Genomic DNA, 26,789 nt, shown 5'->3' with positions numbered 1-26,789 from the left:
GTGAACCTTTATAACTACAAATTCCATGTAGCCTCACTTTATGTTCTCATAAAAAGGATGCCTAAAAATGAATACTTTGCTTCTCTGCAAATATTTAATTAACATAATATTAATTTCTCGCTAGAAGTGACATCAGAAGTGGAAAAAATGTAGGCTACATACACAAACTGACCAGAAACCGCAACTTTCAGACGCCATCTTTCTTTTTCTGGCTCAAATGTCACAGAATGGAAAGCAGAGGATTGTGGGATATCAAATGCAGCGAAGGATACATCTATCCCGCCTTCAAAAATCAGTCAGATGAAGGTATTTCAGGAGACAGGAAGTGAAGCTAACATTGGATTTGGATGTGGCTTGATGCCTTCCTACCCTGGAATGCATCCTCCGAAGGCAGCATTTTCAAGTTTTCGGATGCGACCACAGTCAAGATGATCTGCTGAAGTTCAAACTGAGCATCACAATGGGGAATAAAGGTGATTTAAGTGTCTTTGAACGTGGCATGGTTGTTGGTGCCAGATGGGCTTGTCTGAGTGTTTCAGAAACTTCTGATCTACTAGGCTTTTCATGCACAACCATCTCTAGGGTTTACAAAGAATGGTCTGAAAAGGAGAAAATATCCAGTTCTGTGGGTGAAAATGCCTTGTTGATGTCAGAGGAGAATGGCCAGACTGGATCGAGCTGATAGAAAGGCAACATTAAAATAAGCACTCGTTACAACTGAACCGAGGTCTGTAGAAGAGCATCTCTGATTGCACAACATATCCTTGAAGCAGATGAGCTACAGCAGCATCGTCCACTCCTGGAATTTGAGGCTACAATTCTCATGGGCTCGCTAAATTTAGATAATACAAGATTGGAAAAATGCTGCCTGGTCTGATGAGTCTGATTTCTGCTGCGTCATTCAGATGTTTGGGTCAGGATTTGGTGTAAACAACATGAAAGCATGGATCCACCTTGCCTTGTATCAACGGTTCAGGCTGCTGCTGGTGTAATGGTGTGAGGTTTGTTTTCATGGCACACTTTGAGCCCCTTAGTACCAATTAGCCTTTCGCCGAGCCCCGCCCCCCTTAGTTACTGTTGCTTTGTCCGACAAGCCGTGGCGCTGTCACTCCACACGCAGTGAAAAATACATCGCGGAACAAAGAGGATACTGACACATCGACAGACAAGACAGAGCATGTTACTTATGATATTAAACAAAGTCCCAGCTTTCAAACCGTGTAGTTATTAAAGAAATTCAAACAATAAAAACCGTTTTGTTGCTCTTTAATGTGTCGTGACCATGGTCGTGACAGATTGCTGTTGATCCTCAGCTCAACCGCTTGTAAAAACTGATCATCTCTTCCTATTAGTCCATGAACATGAGAATTGATGTTATTTCAAACGCGGAAAGACATCAATAAACACCATTTTTCAAGTTTAACTCCACCGAGGTTAATCTTTTAACTACTGGCTGCTTTGTCGGACAAAATGGCGGATGCGGCGTTCTGATTGGTTAGATCGCTTGTCAATCAAACTCCCGGCGAAAGGTCAATTGAACATCATTCAAACACCACAGCCTACCTGAGGATTGTTACTTTATGAACACAGTGTACACATCTTCTGATGGATACTTCTAGCAGGACAACATGACATGTCACAAAGCTCAAATCATCTCAAACTGGTTTCTTGAACATGACAGTGAGTTTACTATATTCAAATTGCGTCCATTCATCCATCCATCCATTTTTTTTTTTTTTTGAGTCAGTGACATTTTCAGCACTGTTCTTTTTTTCTTGGTACTATTAGATAAAAAGTGTTCAAAAGTTAGTTTTTTTGGCTTTTAATGTAATCCACTGAAATGTGAAGATTTCTCTAAACCTTCTGTTATTGTCTGGTTTCACTTCCTGTCTCGCAGCATCTGCAGTTGATCCCTGAAGTTTCTTGAAGGTTTTTGTACGGCTCTTTATCACTGTGTGTATCTATAACCTCCTAAGTCACCAAAGCAATAATAATCTCCTGTATCTTCAGCCTGGACTCCACTGATGATCAGCTGGAATTTCTTACCAGATCCACTTCCACTAAATCGAGACGGGGTAGAGGAATATCGGACATATCCTCCATAGATGAAGAGTTTAGGAGCTTCTCCTGATTTCTTGAGGTACCAGCTAAGACAATATCTACTATTACACCATTCACCAACATCAAGACTGGTTTGACATATGATTGTAAATGATTGTCCTGGTTGAAGAGTCTTCTCTGAAGGGCTCTGAGTCACTTGCACTTGACTGGAAACTGTTAACAATAATACAATTATTAAGAAGTTCAAAAAGTACTAAATATAAAAATATAACAAGGAAAAGTGGAGTAAATCTATTAAGAGAGATGAAAGTTACCTAAAGTCGGTGACCACAGAAGGATGGTGAGGAAAATGAAAAGTGCCATTTCTGTTGTTGTTTTATGAGAAAAGCAGGTCATGGTTAAGAGGTTAAAGTCACAGGATTATATACTGCTCCACTCAAATGACAATGCAAATTATGTTCCCATGAAAATAATCTTCAGTGGAACAACAGAAATCTGTGATTAAATTTAATGTGTATAATATTATAAACTTCATTTCAAAGTACCTTCCAACATCAGCTCATAATATAAAGAATAATGAAGGTCAAAGAAAGATTAGTACGGAAACTTGTTACCTCCATGAAATAAATGACTTTTTCCCTCAGAATTGTGAAATATAAAATTGCAATTGCGAGAGAAATATTTTTATATCTAGTTTATATCTCACAAAAATACAAAAAAAGGGTCAGAATTGTGAGAGAAAAAGTTGCAATTAATATTTTAGTTTTTTATTCAGTGGTGGAAACAAGCTTCCATAACTAGTGAAACAGTATTGACCTAAAAATATATATATAAAAAAGCTTCTTTAGTATTTCTATATAAAATTAAACAAGTAATTTAAGTTGTATCATACAAGCATTATACATTTATTTTTCTGTTATTTAGTTATTTAGTTTTCTGTTAGTATACAACAGAAATTTAAATCTCATAGTTTGATCATGCAGTCAAACATGGGTCACATTTAAAAAACATATTTTATAAAATAATATATGACAAAATGACAAATGAGAAAATATAAAAGGTAGTTTTATTAATTGTTGTTGCTGTTTAGTAATCCATTTTTTACAGTGATACTAATAATTATTGTAGTATGTACAATTTTAATGTAAGAATATTTTATTTAATATATAATTTTTTTATAAGCCAAGCAAGTCAGTATTTAGCATGACAGTTAAATAGATTTTGTTTTATTTGTTTTAAATAAGTAAATAAACGGTGTTGTGTGTAATGGTGTTTATTTCTTCAGAAAGTAAGTCTATTTTTAGTATTTTTTAGTATTTAATGAAGGGATTAAAAAATTAAATTTTCATTCATACAGTTGAACAGCTCAGTCAAAAAGTATTAAAAATCACATCATAAATAGCACTCAAAACATATAAAAAATATATTCATGATCTATCACAAGAGTTGTTTCTTTTGTTAAATCAACTTAAATAATGTGGTTCAGATAACATAATATTTTGAGTTTCTGTTGATTAAACCATTTGCCTTCATTGCATTAACTCAAATTTTTATTTTCAGTGAACTCAAAATTTTAAGTTAAATCAACAATTCTTTTTTTACAGTGTATCTCTCAATGATCTGTAATTAGAATGAGATTCACTAATGAAGATAATCTAGATCTGATCTCAGCTTCACTAGCACATTGAATAAATAAATATCTAAAACAAACTGTAAATTGTACTATAATCGTATACTGCATTGAGCGTTATTGTGCAGATTCACTTCCTCCCCGTCAGCACCTGCGGTGTGTATCGGTGTGAAACGGACTGAGGGAGGTTTTTGTACGACTCTTTATCACTGTGTGTACACATACTTGTTGTCAATCTTGTGTCGGGTCATACAGTAATATTGTCCTTCATCATCTTTCTGGACTCCACTGATGGTCAGATTGAAGTCAGTGTGAGCGCCATTGCCGCTGAATCTAGATGGGACGTTTGTGTGACGTTCGCGTATGTTATATATGAAGAGTTTGGGAGCATGTCCAGATTTTTGCTGGTACCAGAACACACAGTTCCTCCAGAGACTACAGTCAGCAACAGGTGAGTTGGTTTTGCAGTTTATTTTGACCGTTTCATCAAGTTGAGAGGTTTGGACTTGAGGAGTTTGAGTAACTGTCACTTGTCCATTTGAGCCTGTAAAAGACAGATGGTTGGAAATCACTTCAGCATATGTCTAAATATATAAAACAGTGTTTATTTGACTTACCTTGAACAATGATCAATATGCAGATGGAAATTATGACAAACATAGTTGTTGTCTGCTGCACTGTCATTAAGAGTACATCAAACACTAAACTGACAAGGTTATAAAGACAAGTAAAGCACTGAGACTAGTTCTGTCAATGCAAATGATCTTAACACTTTGCTTACATTGGGTGAAGTGGATGCGTTTCCATGTGGATGAAGTTCAGTGTAAAGTTTAGTGTATCGCAAAGATCACATGCAAGAGAAAACGTGTGAAGAGGAGCTACCTTGTCTGACTCTTTTGTTGGTGTTAGTTACCTAACTACCTAATTTACTTTATTCAGTTTAGATTTAGGGTATGTTTACACGACAATGATGTACTAAAAACGGAAAAATGCTTTCTTTATACAGATGACAACTTTATCAAAACGATCCCCGTTCACACGAATCCACGAAAATGACTAAAAACGCTGTATTAGTAGTTGGGGATGTCACTTTGTAAAGAAAGACTACGCGCCTGCGCAGAAGCATTCTTTTACAGAGCACTCGAGGCAAACGCACAAGCCTGTCCACCTGTTTTTATAGTTTACTGCACTTTGATATTCTTCTCGTTATTTCCGTATAGCGGATGATAAATCGGAAGTCTCACACATTCAAAATACGTTGAAAAATAAGGTGGATAGACTAAAGGTACGTTGACACGACAACGATGTGGTTAAAATGGATAAGTTTTTCCTTTGAGTTTTCCGCGTACAGATGACACCATGGCCATTCACACAAATCCGTGAAAACGAATAAAAACGTTGTATTGGTCATTAGATGGCAATGAAACACTATAGACTGAACATGTAAAGTCATCGTTTCCACAGATTCGCGTTTTTGTTGTTTACACGGAGACTAACAAAACCTTGCACTTTAAAACCCGTTTTGAAGAATTTGTGTTTTCAGGCACCCTAAACGCCGTTGTCGTGGAAATTAACGCATAAAACGCATGAAAAGTTTTCCGTTTTTAGTTGAAAACGGTGTTGTGTAAATGGTTCTTAGTCCTGTGTTATGTAATCAAGTTGATTTAGTCCCATTAAATATTTCTGATTTGAGTAAAATAAGTTAATTCAGATGCTACCACATGAAGTACTACATTTTTAGGTTATCTGACTAAATAAATAAATAAAAACAATTAACATGTAGGTACCTGAAAAATAAATGTTTAATTTTAATGAAAGGCTGACAAAGTATTTTAATACTGAAGATATTTTGAATAGATGCCATTGTTTTAATATACTATTAATATATATGAGAACAAATATCAGAAAAAAAATGTATTAACATTATTTAATTAATTGATCACAATTATTTATGTTATTGAGTTACAATATTAAGTTACAGATGAGCATCTGTTGAACTATTTACCATATATTTAACTTAATAATAAAACTAAAATATATAATAAATATAATTCTGCTATTAAGGGTACATTTCTTGTCCATTGATGATAATTATTTGTATATTTAAAAAAAAAAATGTTATGTTAAAACATTCTTCAGAAATATATTTTAATCCTTTAAGTATATTATAATCTGACAAAAATATTTTCTGCACCCATGTTGTTCCTTTAAATTAGTCTGTTTTTGAAGTGAATTGGGTTCTTGAGTTAAAAACAAGTGAATAAAAAAAAATTAAAATCAAAATGATCTAAAATGATCTATATGTAAACGTTATGTATTCATAATGTTTACATTAGAAAAATATTTTTTTAGTAAATATCTTATATAGCTCATTCACTCAAAACTATATTGCTGAACAAACAACCCCCTGCAACTAAAAAAAAAATACTTATGAACTATTTTTTACATTTTAAGTTATTTATTATTAATACAATATATAACGATTAATATTAATAATAATATATTTTAGTATTTAATAATTCTATCAAATATTTTATTATTATTTAATAATGTATTATTATTATTATTATTATACATTTTTAAATTGTAATTCTCATATCCTTCAGGTTAGTTATATTTATTATATTTTATATCCAGGTTTGCGTAACAAAAAAAATTCTGATAGGCTGTCACTGTTTTTATCCTTCATCAGCTGGAAAAAAAAAATTGTTCTAAAAGTGATTCCACAATATTTTTCCTCTGTGCCTTTATCGTTATAGTTGTGCACTCTGCTATTCATTTATATTTTAGAACTATATCTTTATCATTGTAGTTATCGTCCTTAGTGTGAACGGGCCTTTACACATGATGAGCTCACACGAAGCCAGGTAATCCTGATGCTTCCCAGTAGGTCCTGCTCTCTCCTGGGAATGAAGCCATATCTGAGTCCCCTATGACAGGTAGGAATCGCATGCCTCATTTATTTATGAATCTAAAATCGAGCTCCCTTTGGGGCAGTGAACATCTGGCACCGGTTCTGTTCTATTCTGGGAGTAACAGAATCACTCCACCCTGCTCATGCAAATATGACTTTCACTTCTCATTTTTACACAAACAGGTTCATTGGTTAAAATGCATTGGACTGAAACAGTATGACAGTTGTATGTTTTGAATTATTTTTTACTTTACATTTATTTGATGAAAAACACAATAAAAATAGTAATATTGTAAAATTGGAATTACAATTTAACAGTTTTTCTATTTGAATGTTTTAAAATATATTTTTTGTCATGTGAATTTTCAGCAGTCTTCAGTGTCAAATGATCCTTCAGAATGTAAGATCTTTTTTTCAAAAAAAGGAAAGCAATTAATATTTTCAACAAAAATATTTATTTTAACATTAATACCATTAAACAATTATGCATTAAACTGATCAAAAGTGACAGTAAAGTCATTTGTAATTTTATAAAAGATTTATATTTAATATATGCTGTTCTTTTGAACTTTCTATTCATCAGAGAATCCTGGAAAAATGTATCACGGTTTCCACAAAAATATTAAGGAGCAAAAATTGTTTTCAACATTGAAAATAATAAGAACTATTATCAATAACTGAGCACCAATAATAGTTGTTAATAATTGAGCAGCAATTCAACATATTTGAATGATTTCTAAAGGATCATGTGACACTGAAGACTGGAGTAATGATGCTGAAAATTCAGCTTTGCATCACAGAAATAAATTACATTTTAAAATATATTCAAATAGGAGATAGTTATTTTAAAATGTAATAATATTTCACAATATTTCTGTTTTTGCTGTATTTTTGATCAAATAAATGCAGCCTTGGTGAGCAGAAGGGACTTCTTTTATAAACATTAAAAATCTTATTCCAAACTTTTGACTGCCAATGTACAATTTATTAATTTTTTTAATTATTTTTTTGTCAATTGTTTGTGATTAAAAATGCCAGGTTCATTGTGACAACATGCCCCAGCAGCAATCAATGACATGTAATGGTGTTGTGAATTAACTCACAAAACACATGTTCACATCATTTTTGGTGGGATTCACCAGTGTTGGGTAAGTTACTCTAAAAAATTAATATCTAGCTACTCATTACATCTTCAACAGTGTAATTACATCAATGTACTAATTACTCTTTCTAAAAAGTATTGCATTACATATTACTATTACTTTCTAAATCCCATATCAACCTCGACCAGATGAACAATACAAGGATAGACATAAAACAGCTCATTTATTGTTTTAAATAGAATTAATATACAGTATTTAATGCAATTACACCAGAAGAGTAATTCATTACTTTACCTTTTCAAGGGAAAAGTAATTAAATTACTGTAATGTAATGCATTACACCCAACACTGGGATTCACACATGAAGGATCCAGCTCATGTACCGCCACTAGATGGCAGTAGAATACAGAATTCCACATCTTCCATCTCCATGGCAACCACACCTTTGACATCATTCTGTGATGGAAACATTTGTGTTTGTGTGTTTTTACTTATATTCTTATTTGTGTTCTTAATGGATGTATTTGCTTTTGGGATTTTAGTCTTTTCTGTCTTTTGTTTGCTTGATTTTCTTTGTCACTTAATTAGTATGCAATCAGACAGACACAAAACTGCTCCAGAATGTTTCTTCACCCATGATGCTTTCACCCACTTTTCATCTTAACTCTAGTAAAGAATCCTTCCATCAAGCAATACTGAAACTAAAATGGCAAAGCAAAATATTTTAATATATTTCAAAATGTAAAAAAATTCAGGCTGACTATACATGTTTTTGTATGTTTCTCCCAGTTCCAGTTTTCTTTTCATCTTTTTTTTTTCTCCTACAAGTTCATTTGTTTTCTAACTTCTCTTATTGCCTCTATTACCACTAGGTGGCCTCAGTAAACTTCAAAGAGTGATGTAAAATGTCTTAAAACTACCAATATCAATATATAGAATACAAAATAATAAGTGTATGTATGTATACGAGCGTATATATGTGTGTTTATACATATATTCACACACATTTTCCCTGTATATTATCCTCTTTGTTTTGTTTCCTGTATTTTAAAACATTATAGGCTAACTGAGAAGAGTGAGCAGAAAGTTATGAAGAATATCCACTGTAAGAAAAGAGCTGCTGCATCACAGCTTTATTAGGTATCTATTTTGTTTTCTTTCTTTGAAATATTAATAGATAATTATTTGATTGAATTGCACTTTAAAACAAGCACCTTTTGTCATCATTTCAGCAGAAGTACAAGAGGAAATTCAGAGTCAAAAATCGACTTTGACAAAGAGAGACCTTGGAGTTATAAAGGTTTAGAGCCACTGATCTAGAACAATCTACTGCCACAGCTTCAGGCTACATTGGCCAGCATGTAATAATTTAATTTTCCAAGCAAAACAGCCTTTGGGCTGAATATCATTTCAATATTCATTGTACAGGTACAACAAGATCAGTTAAAGTTACTGGATGTTCTCTTCTAGTTACCAACAAATTTTCTATTTCTTTTCAGGCAACAGTAATGAACTGTGATAGCGACAATTGCTTTTCCTTCCTTTCCTATTTAACATTTTTTCATACATGTCATTTCAAAAATTACGTTGTCATGCATAATTTGGTGTGTTTAATTCAGAGCTGCTTGTCTGGAGCTTTAGGCTACTTCAGCTGGAATGGTGTCTTTTCTTTATTTCTTCTATTTCTTCAAATGGCACATACTAAAATAGCTGGTAATAATATTATTCTTGGAAATAAAGAGAAAATGAAATTTCACCTGTTTATTATGTTCTCAGACTCATTTAAGAAGCTTCCTGGAGACAAAACAACAGAACTGTGTAGATTTGAAAGCCTTAAAATGTTCCCAGAGTGCAAAATCAAAAAAGCATTTACCTTAGACCTTATACGTAATGTCTGAAACAAACATTCAAATAATGTGCACCATCTGCATTAATGTCAGCTTTAGCTGTGGCCAAATCTGTTGTCGCAATGTCTCAACCTGTGTGAAGGCAAATTCAAGGGCTCCCTGAAATGGTTTTCAAATGCCAGTGCGGGCATTAAGGCACTTCAGTTCGGTCAGAAGAGCTGCTTTACTGTCATCAGAATCCTGAGAGAGCAGTTTGAGAGGTGGAGATAAGACAGGATACTGTACACAGGCCACAGAAAACCTTGCTCCTCACCTCTCCTTTATGGCAAGTGTAAATCCTGATTGCCTGCAGCACACTTCCCTTATTCATCCTCAAAGTGTTATATATGAAGAAGATTTTATACTAGATGTTTGTCTGACATTACCTTTATAATATAAGTTTAATATTAAGATGTCTAAGATTTCTAATATGTTTGTTACACAGCTAATTGATTTGGTCAATCACGCCATCCAGTGGTCTAATACTGAAGGTGCAGTAAGCGATTTCTGAGAAACGAAGTCACCCAAAAAAAAAAACAACAAAAAAGAAACACGCCCCTACCCAAAAGGATCACACTTCTATCTTGATAGCTCCGCCCCCAAATTCAAAACACGCTATGCAACACAGGCACCTCCCCCCTATCATTGTATATGCCCCTTACTGCTGATTGGCTAAAAGTGTTTTGGTGCTCAGTCCAATCCACTTTCAACAGCATTTCTCAGAAATCGTTTCCTGCATTTTTAAACTGTTCTGATAATTTTGTCACACTGCGTGCACGCTCTTTCTCGTTTCATGCAAATGAAAAAAAAAACTGGTGCCATCTTGTGTCTTATGCTGCGTTCACGTCACCTCGTATTTACCGGATTCTTGAAATGACAACACGTGACGTTATATTCAGAGCTGTTCACATCCTCGGACTGGGAATTATGCGTTTCCATGGCACCACTATCAACGCCTACATTAATCTACAGCGGTCAGGTGGTACAGCGGCCACGTGGTACATCTGGGAGCTTTCAGAAAACTCCCAGCTTACAAGCTGTAATTACAAGCTCTACGAGGACGTGAATGCTTTTTACAAGCTAGAATCTTGTAACTACAGGAATTATGAGGCCGCGTGAACGCACCTTTAGTTATGAACTATAGTGAAAATGACCTCAGAGAACTTAGAGTATTAATATTACTGTATATTGTTGCAGTGTTTGTGTTGTTTTTTTTGTACATTTGTAAGTGACAATTTTTCTTAGCAGAGTATTTAAAGGTGCCGTAGAACGTCTTTTTAAAAGATGTAATATAAATCTAAGGTGTCCCCTGAATGTGTCTGTGAAGTTTCAGCTCAAAATACCCCATAGATTTTTTTAATTAATTTTTTTAACTGCCTATTTTGAGCCATAATTATATATGCACCGATTCCTTGCGCGGCCCCTTTAAATCTCGCGCTCCCCCTCCCCCGGAGCTCGCGCTTGCATTAACCAGCATAAACAAAGTTCACACAACTCTCAAAATGGATCTTTACAAAGTGTTCATCATGTAGCATGTCTAATTGCTTAAGTACAGTGTTTATTTGGATGTTTACATTTGATTCTGAATGAGTTTGATGGTACTCTGTGGCTAACGGCTAATGCTACACTGTTGGAGAAATTTATAAAGAATGAAGTTGTGTTTATGAATTATACAGACTGCAAGTGTTTAAAAAAATGAAAATAATGACAGTCTTGTCTCCGTGAATATAGTAATAAACAATTGTAACTTTAACCACATTTAACAGTACATTAGCAACATGCTAACAAAATGTATGTTCCATGTTATCATGGATCATGTCAGTTATTATTGCTCCATCTGCCATTTTTCGCTGTTGTCCTTGCTTGCTTACCTAGTCTGATGATTCAGGTGTGCACAGATCCAGACGTTAATACTGGCTGGCCTTGTCTAATGTTTGAACATGGGCTGGCATATGCAAATATTGGGGTCGTACATATTAATGATCCCGACTGTTGCCTAACAGTCTGTGTTATGTTGAGATTCGCCTGTTCTTTGGAGGTCTTTTAAACAAATGAGATTTATATAAGGAGGAGGAAACAATGGAGTTTGAGACTCACTATATGTCATTTCCATGTACTGAACTCTCAACTATACCAAGATAAATTCAATTTTTAATTCTAGGGCACCTTTAAGATAATATAGTGTGCAGGTAAAACAAACGAATTTAAATTTAAATCAATATTTCATCTCTATGTATTAATTTATTTGGCGAGTAGTCATGTAATAGGCTGAATAATGTCGAAATAATATGCAGGTACTAACTGCCTAATTTTTGTAACCGTGCAGATCGCACATGCGCATTTCATTTTTTTGCAGTAATTACTTTATCCACAAGGTGGCAACCGTGCCCTGGGGGCGTCAATTCAGAAGGTAGTCAAAGAAAAACTGCATAAACAAAACAGACCGGAACGCATGCAAGCTACAGCGACAATGGAGGCCTACACAAATGAAAGATTGTACAAAAAAGTTTGAAAGATTCATAACGCTCCGAAGCTTCCTGAAGCAGTGTTTTGAAATCGGCCATCACTACATAGGTCGTTATTTTGTTTTTTTGGAGCACCAAAAATATTCTCGTCGCTTTATAATATTAATATTGAACCACTGTACTCACATGAACTGATTTAAATATGTTTTTAGTACCTTTATGGATCTTGAGAAAGGAAATGTCATTGCTGGCTATGCAATGAAAAACTGGCTATTTCAACAAAAATATCTTAATTGTGTTCCGAAGATTAACGAAGGTCTTACGGGTGTAAAACGGCATGAGGGTGAGTAATAAATGACAGAATTTTTGGGTGAACGATCCCTTTAAGCAGGACATGTTCTATGTGAGCGGCCTCTCAGACTGTCTATCGAATAATAACCTACTTTTTCCCCTCATTGAATATCCTGTTGTTTCACTCAGAAGTGCGATCGTGTTATGTTAGTAAAATGGTTTGAGAATGACTTTGGAGGGGAGGGTTGAACCGCTAAGTGAGACTTGTAGCTCTTGGAAAATTGCCGTTTTGAACATTTTATTCTGGCGCTTAAACTCAAGCCACCAATTTATTGACTATAGAGAGCTTTTTGATTTTCAGGGAAGACGGGTCAGCTGTGAAATAGACTTGCTGATAAAACCCTCTCCTTTACCAATATCACACCGGGTCATTTCAGAACTTGTTTAACCTAAAACTGAATAATAATCTGTTTATATGGCAAAATGTCAGATCAGAAAATTGAAAATCGTCTTGGATATTACAGTCTCAAACTCTTTTTTTATTAACCAGAAGATGGCAAAGGTGAGCTGCCAAGCATATGTATGAGTATGAGCATATTGCATGCCTTCTTGTCTCCCATCTCTGTTTAATTAGTGATCACTTGAATTCCTTAACAGTCATAACATCATAACTAAAAACACCTGTTCTGCCAGAAGTTTGAATCAAAGCCCTGAGCCTATTAAACTTTACTCAGAGTATAGCCTACTTCAGCCCACTTTTAGCCTGTGTGCAAGTGACTAGAGTGCTTGAAAACAAAGTCCACTAGATAGTGTGCACATGCCGAACACATCTTTCCATTCTTAAAGGTACAATATGTAAAATTTTTGCAGTAAAATATCCAAAAACCACTTGCCTAGTGTTATATATTTTGTCCAGCTGATTACAAACAATATCTCTAATGTTTTCAACTACTTGTAAATCATGAGAAAATTCCCATTCTAAACAGTGACACGGGGCAGTGCAGTCGCCCGTCATTGACGTCAGTTACCTTTGTTACCGCCTTTACTGACGTAGAAACCACATGACAACAGTGCCGTGGACAAATGCGGAAGTAGAGTCTAGCGTCCAGCAAACCACTAGCTCGCTTCAAGCAGTTCCTTATTTACTTCTTGCACGTTTTATGGTGGATTGTGTTACTTATTTATGGAACATAATTACTGTTTACCATCTGCCGCTGGTTCTGTCGACAAGGACAGCTCCTGTAAACTCATGACCGGAAAAGCGGAAGTGGCGCCGGCGACTGTGTCATAATAAAAGTCCCGCTGCTCGTGAGGCGTGTGTTGATCAATCGCTCCAGCTCCTCGTTCAGCTCCCGCAACACTCGGTCCTGCTCTGCTTCATACTACAGTAAAGTTAATAATCGCATCCACAAACATGAGTTCTTCCAGACTCCAATCCCTATTCTTTTGCACCGTCCGTTGAGATGGAGACCACATGTCCCAAGTTTCTGCTCTAAAACTTGGCGTCATCAAACTACGCCTTTGTTTTGAATAAGCTTCTAGCGACCTCTAGCGGAAAAAATATCACAAATTGTACCTTTAAGGCCAAAGGAGTATACTTTAAAAGGCTTATGCTCTTGACTGCCTTAACAACCACCCAGAACACCCTAGCAACCGTATAGTTTTGAGTGGTTGTTAGTGTGTTGCTAGGTGGTTGCTAGGGTATTTCGAGTGGTTGTTAGCATGTTGCCAGTAGGTTGCTAGGTTGTAAATAGATAGATTGATTGATTTTGCTACAGACATGAATGATACCTAAAATAGCGCGGTTTGTTGAGGAGAGGTGTGTCGTTACTGACCCAGAATACCTTAGCAACAACCTAGCAACCACCCAGAACACTCTAGCAACCGTATAGTTTTGAGTATTTTTTATTTTTTTAGTGTTGGGCTGGGCATTTGCTAGGGAATTCTTATTGGTTGTTAGTGTTTTGCTAGGTGGTTGCTAGAAAATTCTGAGAGGTTGTTACTGTGTTGCCAGTAAGTTGCTAGATTGTTCTAAATAGATAGAGAGAGAGAGAAAGAGACATATGGATGGATGGATAGTGTTATTTTTCCTACAGACATGAATGATACCTCAAATTGTGTGGTTTGTTGAGGAGAGGTGTGTTGTTACTGATCCAGAACACCTTAACAACAACCTAGCAACCACCCAGAACACCCTAGAAAAAAAGCTGCACGATTTTGGATAAATTGAGAATCACAATTCTCCCACGATTCTGAACAAATAAACAAAATAACAGGGAATTTCCTAGAGATTCTAACCAAATGTTAAATGCTGCAGTCTATTTAATGTTTAATTAATTTGAATGAATTATTTTTAAAAAATCGGTTTGAATGAATCATTCAATGACTCATAAAGACTTTGCTTGTTTCATTCTTGGATGAATCAGTGGTTTTGAACGAATCTCTTGAATGAATGATTCAATGACAAATACATTTTTAAAAGGTCACTTCTTGCCACCTACTGGTGTAACAATGTAATTGATAAAATCATTATTTGAAGCGCCGAGTTACTTTCAAAAGGTGATTTGCTCTATTTTGATCGCTTCTGTAGACATCAGTGTTTATATCTGACCTATAAACATTTATCATAGTTGTTCTGTGATAATTTGAATATTTGTAACACAGAAATAATGATACTGTTGTTGTTTGTGAAGATCGTGTGGGTGTTTTAATCAAGATCGTGATCTTTTGGTGATTGATTAATCATGCAGCTCTACTCTCCTCCAATCACACAACACCTTAACATCATGGTGTGCGTCTTTTGCATAGGCAAAACTCACTTTTTCCCTAAGAAAATGTACAAATCTCATTATGTTGGTGATTTACAGGTATGTAATTTTTAATTTAGACATTTTTGTTCTGATTTAGCTGATGGAATAGTTAATTTTTCAGTATGAGACGGTAAGAAATAAGTGTAATCAAGACCCATACTAATGATCATAATTATTCTATATGAAAATGACAGAGAGAGCATTATTTAATTATGCAAATTTTCTGTTTTATTGATTTGTGCCCTGTTTTTATGATACATCTATAGTTCTCTAAAACTGTGAAAATGGCCAGGAGTGGTTGAAATTAGTTGATGCGACAGAAATAAACCCAAAAAATACATAAAAAAGTGTCAACATCTCTGTTTAACAGTATGCAGAGAAAGACAATAGAACACAAATTTGCTACGCAGAGCGATTCTTATGTGTGTCTGTGATTAGTTGGAGCGGGCACATTTTCTGAGACACAAACAGCCAATTACCACTTCATTGAGATGTATAAATGTTCATCATGCAATGCCTTCATTTAAATAGAAGTTAAACGAAGATTTAGGCGTTCTCATAACAGACAAGCACACATTTGAATGGCAGTGCCGTGAATGATGTACTTAATTAAGATGTTCATTAATGAGTCAATAATGAGCACTCTTTCAGAGTATGTCAGAAGACACCCAGCGGGCAAATAAGAATCTGTTCATTAAGTACCGTGGTTTTATATGAGGGAGAGTTTCTCTTGATGTTAAAATAATCAATTTGAAAGCGTGCTGATTTGAAATTAGGTGGTGAAATTGTTCGTTGAGAACTTTGAACTTTTAAATGGCCATTGTGTGACTGAAGGAAACCGTCATCATCATTTTAACTCGCATTGCTAATGTTGTATAGTACAAGTCTTGGTAATAATGCAACATAATTGTGTTAATATTTCAGAATATGGCTTGTACCAGTGATTATTGTAATGCTCAAGGAAGAAGTCGTATGAAATGCTAATTCTTATTATGCATAATACCGCTAAAGCTTTGGGTTAATGCTTTGGAATAACACAGAACCTCCTGAGTCTCACTGCAACACTTTACATAAGACCTAAATTAACACCTACCTACATGAATAATGGCGGAGAGGGAAAGTAGGTGAGACTGAGCCAATGAAATTTGGGTTGTAGGGTGCCTGGAGTGTGCTGTAATTTAATAATCATTTTATGACTTTGATGATATTAAATTGTTGATCAAAGCCACAGGAATTTCCAAAATGTGTGAGTTGGAATATTTATGAGGACAAACTCTTATATAAAACTGTTAGATTTTAACATTTTCTGAAACGAAAAAGGGGTTCATCACTGCCTTGTGAAAATTGTGTGTTCTGTTGTGTGTTAGGCAGTTGCTAGGGTGCTCTGAGTGGTTGCTAGGTGGTTGCTAGGGTGTTATATGTTGTTATTGTGTTGCTAGGCATTTGCACCTTGTGGCTCCTCCTTTGACACTGAAATGAAAAAGGGGTTCATCATTGCCTTGTGAAAATTGTGTTTTGCTTTGTGTTAGGCAATTGCTAGGGTGATCTGAGTGGTTGTTAGTGTGTTGCTAGGTGGTTGCTAGGGTGTTCTATGTTTTTATTGTGTTGCTAGGCATTTGCAAAGGTTTTCAACTGCTGACAGAAAATTCAACAATTTGAGTGAAGACCATTTCATTCTTACCTTTTATAGCCTGAAATGTCCACTGAGGTATGTAAACAGGTCGTGTGCGTCGTTTATCCAATCAATGACACTGATTGCAAATATGCAAATAAGAATGTTAACCCAGGGTTTAGGAATGAACAATATGAAACGTCAGTTTATGAATACCTAGGATTAATTGTTAATGTTAACCCTGGGTAAATAATGAGCAGTGTGAAACGTGAAACAAGATAACTCAGGATTCATTTTACCTGGGGTTTAGTATGACCCAGGGTTAATTATTTCAAGTGTGAAAAGCCCTTATAGGGTGTTCTGTTCTGAGTGGCTGTTATTGTGCTGCCAGGCAGTTTGCTAGAGTTTTTTGAGTAGTTTCTATGATATTCTAGTCTCTGATATTCTGAATTTCATCATCTGCATTGATTACTGCGCGCTTAGAAAGGTAAAAGCACTGCTGAAGCAGTGCAAATGCTGTGGGGTGACTTGGGTTAGGGGTTTTTAGGGGGCGTTTGTAACCACTAGACAAGCCCATGTGCTAAATTCTGCATTAGACTGTAGCTATAAACAACATTAGAGGGCTCCTAAACACTCCATTTATTTCCACATCACTAATAATACATTACACAACATTTTCCCCCCACAAACGGCTTGAGTAATGCATTGGGATGAATCGTGCTTTTGAAAAAAGCAAAGTTTGTTCTTAGTTCTCTAAAAAGGCGCTCAGCCCTCTTTTGCTGTTCCCTCTGTAGGTTTACCACAGTCAGTCAACAGTCAGAACATCAACACACACATGCCTAGGACCTGGATTCCTGGGATCAGGGCTGATTCTGGCCATTTTTGAGCCCTAGGTGTCCAGTCATCCTCATTGACACCCTTTCAACTGATGGAGCTCTAGCAAAGACTATAGAATAACACAAGACGCTTCACTCGTATTGTTTTGAATGGGAGAAAGTGCAACACGCAATATGGCGGAATAAGTCCCACCTTCTAAATAAGAGCCAATCGCTGATTGGTAAATTCATCACGTCACACTTAGGACTGCGCATTAGCTTAATCCAACCTGAAAAATACCATTTTTTGTCATGATTCGAGCATTTCCCTATTCAAATAGATGAGCTGCACTTGAATTCCTGAGAGGCATTTCAGAGATGCCCGCCAAGTGAAATGACTTGTCTTAAAGGGACTTTGGCTCCAGGCAACCGCCTAGAAACAGCCCTGTCTGGGATGAATTTATGGCTGCATCCGAATGTATCACATACTTCCCTACTATATAGCAGGAAAAAACAGTATGTGACAAAAGAAGTATTACCAAATTCACTGTACTCATAAAAGAGTAGGCTAAAAGTACCGGGATGAGCTACTACTTCTGGCGAGATACTGAAGTGTGCATATGATGAACACTTTACTATCCCATAAGGCCGCTGGAGAGGATTTGTGACACAACTGACGCTGGTAGGTCACATGATAATGACAACATTGCGAATATAGAACATACTTTTTTAGCTGTCATTATGTAATTGCTTATTCAAAATAAGAAGAGTATGCAATTTTAGACTCAGCCCATGACTCTTCGAATCCTTATCTGCACAATCTGCCGCTGCCTGCACTTCTTGCATTCGTTCGACACATCCAAGTCTTACAGAACTGCAACTCTGAGCCAAACGCTGAATACCAAACTGACTCTTTGTGTCTGTAGCTGTGGTTTAGACATTAAAGTAAGTGAGGAATATCGATTACACTGTCACTGGTGTGGAGGGGGACAGATCCTTTCCTGACTAATTTGTAGGAAAATGCACCTTGTGGCTCCTCCTTTGACACAGTGTTTATTCAGGAGGAAATAATTGGTAATAGCTGAAAGGTAACGTGAGCTGAATGATTCTCATATTTCTGCCCGTGCTGGTAACGTCCCATGCATTTTTATGCTGTACAGCAGCAGGATTAGAACTGATAATGTTCAGTAATTAAAGCTCCATGAATGGGTGAAATGGAGCCTGTGCTAAAACCCATTGCTTAGTCATATAGTTCAGCGATTCCCAACGATTTTCAGTTGATTGACCATTTAAAAAAAAAAAAAAAGAAGTGAGGATCACCCCATTCAGATCTCGCTCCCCATTGACTACCGCATAACTTGATATTGCTGAGTTCAACATGTTCCTGGGTCAACATTTTTGTTGATCCTGGAACAACATTCAAATCAACCAATCAGATTTTAGGGACAAGTTTACAGATTATGTCAAGTTTAGGCTTAAAATCATGAATTGGTGCTTCTACATCAGTGTTATTCATCTATCATTTCCCTATGATTTTGGGATAACTTATGGGTAGGGTTAGGTTTAGGGGTAGGAATAGGGTTAAGACCAAATTTTCAGACTAGAATGTTCCAGGATCAACAAAATATGTAGTAAACATGCTTGACTACCATAGTAGGAAAAAAATACTATGGTAGTCAATGGGGGGGCGAGATCTGCTTGGTAACAAACATTCTACCAAATATCTCCCTTTGTGTTCAGCAGAACAAAGGGAGAATGAGGGAGAATAAATGATGACAGAATTTTCATTTTTGAGCGAACTATCCTTTTAATAAGAGGCTACATTGTCTTTCAAACAGTGTTTTGAATATTCAAATCACATGCTGTACAATTTCATCTCTGATTTGGTTCAAGGGTTAGGATTGTTTACGCAGAATTTTCTGAAATGTTCATATAGAAAATGAATGAGAAATTAAGCTGAAACTAAGCTGTTGAAAAAGTGTGTGGTTACTGTCGAGCTCTATCATGGCAGGTCTGAGACTCGTGTGATTGATGATGGTGAATTTGATTTCCTTAATTCGAATATGATGATCATAGTTTGAGACATTTTACCACAACAAATTACAACAAGTAATGGAGAGCAGAAAGGAGGACGGATGTAATCCGACTCATCCCGCAGAAATCGTACTGCAGGGATGAGCCATTCTAAAATAATGTGGCTGATCCAGGGCAATTTGTTTTGAATCACTGGGATTTGACTACGTCTCGGTTAGTGATCCTAAAATAATAGGAGTTGTCATGGACAAAAGGCGGAGATGACATAAATCCACAGAATCCATGCGAATCGGGGCTGCCGCTCCGGAGCGCATCAGGGTATTTTTGCTCCATCTGACATTAGTACAGTAAATCCAGGCCATGGCTGATGTTTACCGCTGCTGTCCGCAGTTCCTGTCAGATCCATTTGTGTACACAGTGCCCTGCTGTCCCACGAATATGTTGTTTTCTGCCATCGTTTACTCAAAAATAGATTTATGCTACTTGCTCAAGTTACTTATAAGGAACTAATGCAGTGTTTCCCAACCCTGTTCTTGGAGGCACACTAACGGTACACATTTTCCAAATCTTCCTAATCAAACACACCTGATTCAACTCATCAGTTTGTTAGTAGAAACTCCAAGACTAGAAATATATGGTTCAGATAAGGGAGACATTCAAAATGCGTACTGTTGGTGTGCCTCCAGGAACAGGGTTGGGAAACACTGAACTAATGGAACAAAATTCTTAATTTTCCCCCATAAAGTTATTTAAAATGGTAAAGTTTGTTTCATCTATTTGTGTAGAGACAACATGAATCATGTTTGTTAATTCAAGCAGTTTTTTTCTCCCTAGAATGTTTTGTGAGGACCTTAAAGGGTTAGTTCACCCAAAAATGAAAATTCTGTCATTTATTACTCACCCTCATGTCGTTCCACACCTGTAAGACCTTCGTTCATCTTCAGAACACAAATGAAGATCTTTATGATGAAATCTGAGAGCTTTCTGTTCCTCCATTGACAGCTATGCAACTGACACTTTGACGCTTCAAAAACGTCATACGTTTTACGATCTCTTTATGAACTTTTTGAAGCATCAAAGTGTCAGTTGTGTAGCTGTGTGATGGGCGATTTCAAAACACGAAGCTTTACAAATCTTTTGTTTTGAATCAGTGGTTTGGAGCGTGTATCAAACTGCCAAAGGCACGTGATTTCAGTAAACGAGGCTTCGTTACGTCATAAGTGTTTTGAAATTTCAATGGTTCACCACTGGGGGGCGTGACTTTGGCAGTTTGATACACGTTCCGAACCACTGATTCGAAACAAAAGATTCATAAAGCTTCATGAATGCAGTGTTCTGAAATCGCCCATCACTAGATATTGTTGAATAAAGTCGTTTTGTTGGTGCACAAAAAGTATCGTTGTTGCTTCATAACATTAAGGTTGAACCACTGTAGTCACATGAATGGTTTTAAACTGTTGTTTGTCGTTAGTAGCTTTCTGGGCATCTGAAAGTGTTAATTATCTTGCTGTCAATGGAGGCCTCACTGAGCCATCGGATTTTATCAAAAATACCTTAATTTGTGTTCGGAAGATGAATGAAGGTCTTATGGGTGTGAAACGACATGAGGGTGAGTAATTAATGACATTATTTTTGGGTGAACTAACCCTTTAAATCTGCGTTCAAATCAGAGGGCTAAAATTAGGGTAGGAAAAAAATGCCAATTTCTAAATTGCCAATTTTTGATGTAAAAATCATACTAACATTATAAGTGCACCCCAGGAAACATAAAATAATAAAATAATGCAGTTCATGACCCCTTTAATTTCTTTCAAAACAAAACAAAAAATATTACTGATCCCAAACTTTTGAACGTTAGTGTACTGGATGCATGAATAGGAAAAGCAAGAAAAGTTAAGAGAAAGTAAGGAATACAAAAAAAAATCATCACTGGTTCTCAGATTTCATTCTGGTTTTCATCCTCTTGTTGTTTAGTGCTTGAATAGTCCATCAGTACTGCTGTGAAAAGTTAATCACCGTGGCTTTTCCAATGAGCTTGTGAGGAATAAAGCTGGATGTGGCGATGATTCCAGACATTTGCAGTGCGAGCAGTAACCAGCATTTCCTTTTCCTATTTTTTCATCCATGTAATCCCATTCTGCCATAATCAGACCGGGATTTCATTTAATCAATGCCCTAAACCTCGGAAAGTCGATTCTTCTCCACATTCATTCATTTCGTTTCCTCTTTCTGAAAGTGTTCCTATAAGGTTTCTGTTTCACATGCCTATAGTTATCATTTAATCTATATTTAATTTATTCACTGTCAATAATGCTCTCAGTGTGGTTGTGTTTTGATCAATAAGGACTTTTCTTTTCAATAGATTCAACAGAAATGACACCACACTCAATGCCCTCAGTGGCATCAACAGGAATGTGAAGCTTCTGGATCATATTCAGATCAAATCCAATATAAATATGAGATGAGAGAGATTATAGATTATCCTACCTTTATGGAAACAAAGAAATTCCCAGCATAAACAACCAATATCGGAATAAGTCTGAGTAAACAAGCGAAAGTTGTTTTTCTCATAAGTCTGTCGGTTTCAGTCAACACTTGAAGATTTTATGAATTTAAGTGCCTCTCAAACTCTGAAGGGTCACTAGGGATAAAAGTAGCACATGGCAGATGCTGCCTCAATAATACATTTGAGCGATGCATTGTGGGAAATATTATTGGGCAAAGTAACACTGTGGCTTCTGTCGAGCCAATACCATAAAAGCATACGGATAATGACCTCACAAGTAATAGACAGACGTGATCTGTCTTTTCAGGTAAAGAATAAAAAAGGAAGAAAGGTTTTAGTCTCAAGATGTCTTGTTATTTCTGGCTGGAAGTTTTGTTTTTCACCCTTTAGAATTTATATTATGACATTTACATTTCCGTCCACACTTTCAATAATAAATCGGGGGGAAATAATAATAAAAAAAGAAACAAACAAACACATCACACCCTTCAGATTGCAAATTCAGTCGCAGAGCTGAGACTTTTGAAAATATAAATTACATCTCTAGCCATGTGTGAACAATTCAAAGTATTCATTAAGCAATTGCTGCGATGACTGAACATCATAATTATTCTGTGGTTGAATAAAGATTGGCGAGTTTAATTATCATTACCTTTGACCCTTAATAGACCCTAAAGTAATGACCTTTGACCTTTAATCCCTGGGGAAAATGTACTGCCTTATTTTCTAGCAGTACTGAATTAAAGTGGAGCGGTTCACATTCATCAGTGCTGAATGTAATGCACAGAATAATTTTATTCATATTTAGTTTTGCAGCCTGAACTCAAGGACAGACTTTGGACTTAGTCTGAATGCTATAGTGTTACATTTGCCTATCTTTCACTCATTAGTGTTCATTGGTTATTGGATGCTCTGTGTGTCTTGTACAGACAGTGAAAAAACAGCTCAAATGTTATTTCAACCATAATAATTTTGTTTATTAAACTAAAAGGCAATCAATTAGGTTTAATCAAAGGCAGCAGACAGGGAAAATAGTAAATAATACATTTCTTGGTTTTCTCGCCCCACTTGTCACAAGTTTTTTAAGTTCTACTAACTTAAAAAAATGACTTTGTTTACTTAAATGTTTTGAGGTATTACGTTTCCTCGAATGTTGAGTATTCTGAACTGAGTTTTACAGTGACCTGAGACAGGTAACACATCTACGGAAGAGGATTAGGGCCAAGCAATAATAAAAAAATAAAACCATCTCGAGATTAAAGTTGTTAAATTACGAGAAAAAAGTCTAAATAAAATGTTGAGAATAAACTCATTAAATTACGAGAAAAAACTTGTTAAATTTCGAGAAAAAAGTCAAGATAAAATGTTGAGAATAAACTCGTTAAATTACGAGAATAAACTTGTTAAATTACGAGAAAAAACTCGTTAAATTTCGAGAAAAAAGTCGAGATAAAATGTTGAGAATAAAGTCATTAAATTACGAGAAAAAACTAGTTAAATTTCGAGAAAAAAGTCAAGATAAAATGTTGAGAATAAACTCGTTAAATTACGAGAATAAACTTGTTAAATTACGAGAAAAAACTCGTTAAATTTCGAGAAAAAAGTCGAGATAAAATGTTGAGAATAAAGTCATTAAATTACGAGAAAAAACTTGTTAAATTTCGAGAAAAAAGTCAAGATAAAATGTTGAGAATAAACTCGTTAAATTACGAGAATAAACTTGTTAAATTACGAGAAAAAACTCGTTAAATTTCGAGAAAAAAGTCGAGATAAAATGTTGAGAATAAAGTCATTAAATTACGAGAAAAAAAAGTTGTTAGATTATAAGAACAAATTCGTTAAATTACGAGAAAAAACTCATTAAATTTCAAGAAAAAATCGAGATAAAATGTTGAGAATAAACTTGTTAAATTACGAGATAAAAAGTTGTTAAATTATGAGAACAAATTCGAAATTTAACAACTTTTTTCTTGTAATTTAATGACTTTATTCTCAACATTTTATCTAGACTTTTTTCTCAGTTTTTTCTCGAAATTTAACAACTTTAATCTCAAGATGTTTTTTTTTTTTATTATTGCTTGGCCCTAATCCTCTTCGGTACATATCATAATTATATGAACATTACATTATAATAAATTCAATATTTGCAATATATATCAAATATTTGCTATTTAAATGCTGCTTGCTACATGTTTTATTATTATTATTCCAAACAGATGAATAATTTTGAATGCTCTTTACTGCCGGCATCCACCAACAAATCCTGGACACTTTTAGTCCAGTTCAACTATTTATACCATAAAAAACTGTACTTTTGAGTGTAGCAACCATAAGAGTATCATTTGCATACCATTATCATATCTAAATTCATTATTACATTAGAGGTGCTTCAGGCAATTTCCTTTGTAGAATACCATTCATAAAATAGTCTTTATTTTTACTTCGCAAAATCACATTTAATATCATGCCTATGACTAATCACCATACTATTAGTCAGTACAGCACATTTTTACATGGGTGATATTGCTAAAACATGCACTGCCAACGTACCTGACATTGAAAGAAGATTATGAAAATATGGATTATTAATAACATCACCTACTGTTTTTGTTTTTTCGACATTTGAATGGGTGTTATAGGGATAGTTCATTTACTCACCCTCAAGTTGTTTCAAACGAATGAATGTATGAACACAAAAGAAGATATTTTAATGGATAACCAAACCCCATTGAAAATACCCCCAACAAATACTATGGAATTCAATGGGGCCCATCAACTGATTGGTTACTGACATTCTTCAAAATAACTTCTTTGTGTTCAGCAGAAGAAAGAAATTCATACAGGTTTGGAACAACTTGTGGGTGAGTAAATCATTTTTGGTTGAACTATCCCTTTAAACACTTGAATCTAGCTTTGAGTTTAGTTCTTAATTGTATAATAGAGTCGATGTCATTGATCCAGTCTCCGTAAATAACATGGTAGGCCAATGTCCTTTCATTCAAGAGTGATTATACACAATACCCATTAGATAGCATAACAACTACTGTTATTTAATGCAATGACAGAACTGTGCTTTGAGAATCAAAGTACAGCCTTGTTTATTGCCTTTTGTCTATGTGTTTGTTTTGTGGTAATGGGAATTGCATCTAGTAATTCCCTTCACAGCCAGCAAAGTGAAGCAAACACTCCGGGAGTGTTTGGAACACAGTAAGGAGAATTCCACATGAAATATTCAGCGTGTCACGCTCATATGGCGCGCCGTTACGCTTGCGTGCATAAAGCGTTTGACTCTCCCTGATTGAGTGTGATATATGAAACAGTCTGGTACTTTCTCATATCACCATACTGCATAAATGAAGTACTGAAACCTTGAAGATGATACTAAAGACACCTTCATCTCAAAGCGTCGGTTTCCTATCTGGACCTCTTTTGGAGTGATCAGCGCAGTGCTGCTTTTTCTGCTGGCTGTCCCCATCTGCTGATTTACATATTGATAGATTCACCACGAATGGGAACTCATTTCAGCTTTGAAGATTCGGCTTAGAGCGAATGTGAATTAATTTAGATTCCCATTTCCTGCGCTCATAAGCTCAGGACGACCCTCGCCCGACCTGAAGGAAGAGCGAGGCAGCGTGTCACAATGATTATGTTCACTCAATAAAGATAAGAAAGTGGAATGTAAAATTCAATAAAAGGCCTCGTAACTTGCTGTTTTATAGCAATGTGATCACGTTCGTAAGTATACACAGCCATTCACAGACATTGAAATGTATTAAAGTCGGCATGAAACATGTTGCGATAGTCTTTCCTTCCCTATTGTGATGTATATGTGAGTGAAATGGCTTCTCAAACAAGAAAAAATGTAGGGCGGGGCTTGATTTTGCTCATGGTGAATTGATTGGATGGTTGTGGTTTGCTATTGGTCGGTCTCATGTGAGTGACAGGTTGCCCCGCCCTTGCGCCTGTGAACATGTCATAAGAGAAGAGATGTCGCTGCAAGGAGGGGAAGTTATTTTGATTAAAGATTAGGAGAACACATGAATGTAAAATAAATAACGATGTCCACGGATAAATAATTCATAATAAATACTGCAATATTCCATAAAAAACAAGAATTGTCCATTTTGATTTTCATGGAAAGATGCATTCTTGTGTGTTTGCAGACACTGAAACGCAATAATGTAATATAAATGTACTTACTAGGGCTTTTCACACTTGAAATAATTAACCCTGGGTCATCCTGGGTTATCTTGCTTCACGTTTCACACTGCTCATAATTTACCCAGGGTTAACAATTAATCCTTAGTATTCATAAACTAACGTTTCACATTGTACATTCCTAAACCCTGGGTTAACGTTCTTGTTTTCATATTTGCGGTGTCAGTGTCATTGATAGGATAAACGCAGCATGCGACCTGTTTACATACAGTAGGCTAGCTCTAGCATTGACCATCCTCGTATTGCCGAGTGTACTATCAAGTTTACTGAATGGACATTTTGGACTGTAAAGGTAAGAATGAAACGGTCTCTTTTTCTCTAAATTTGTCATGTTTTCTGTCAGCATTTGACATTTTTCCTCTAAAACGCTGAATATACCGTCTATGTACAATGCGCAGCGTTTCCGTGACTGAAATGTGAGTATGCGATTGGTTGTCTGTTGCC

At 35.7% G+C, this 26,789-nt stretch overlaps 1 long non-coding RNA gene across 4 annotated transcripts; it reads left to right on the top strand.

The window, feature by feature from the left end:
* The first annotated feature begins 111 nt into the window (after nt 1–111).
* LOC137013982 (uncharacterized) lies at nt 112–14,837 on the top strand. Of its 4 annotated transcripts, XR_010893782.1 has the most exons (4): nt 112–1,929; nt 2,011–2,140; nt 3,991–8,848; nt 8,941–14,837. It is a non-coding gene; the product is annotated as an uncharacterized lncRNA (long non-coding RNA). The 4 variants fall into 4 exon arrangements; XR_010893781.1 differs by lacking the exon at nt 112–1,929 and having other exon boundaries at nt 1,945–2,140; XR_010893784.1 differs by lacking the exons at nt 112–1,929; nt 2,011–2,140 and having other exon boundaries at nt 3,516–4,142; nt 6,517–8,848.
* Nucleotides 14,838–26,789: the final 11,952 nt, after the last annotated feature.

The sequence above is a fragment of the Chanodichthys erythropterus genome, chromosome 23, assembly GCF_024489055.1.
Source record: "Chanodichthys erythropterus isolate Z2021 chromosome 23, ASM2448905v1, whole genome shotgun sequence".
Taxonomy (NCBI): Eukaryota; Metazoa; Chordata; class Actinopteri; order Cypriniformes; family Xenocyprididae; genus Chanodichthys; species Chanodichthys erythropterus.
The sequence above is the reverse complement of the archived record's forward strand: the minus strand, read 5'-3'. Positions and strand labels throughout refer to the sequence as shown.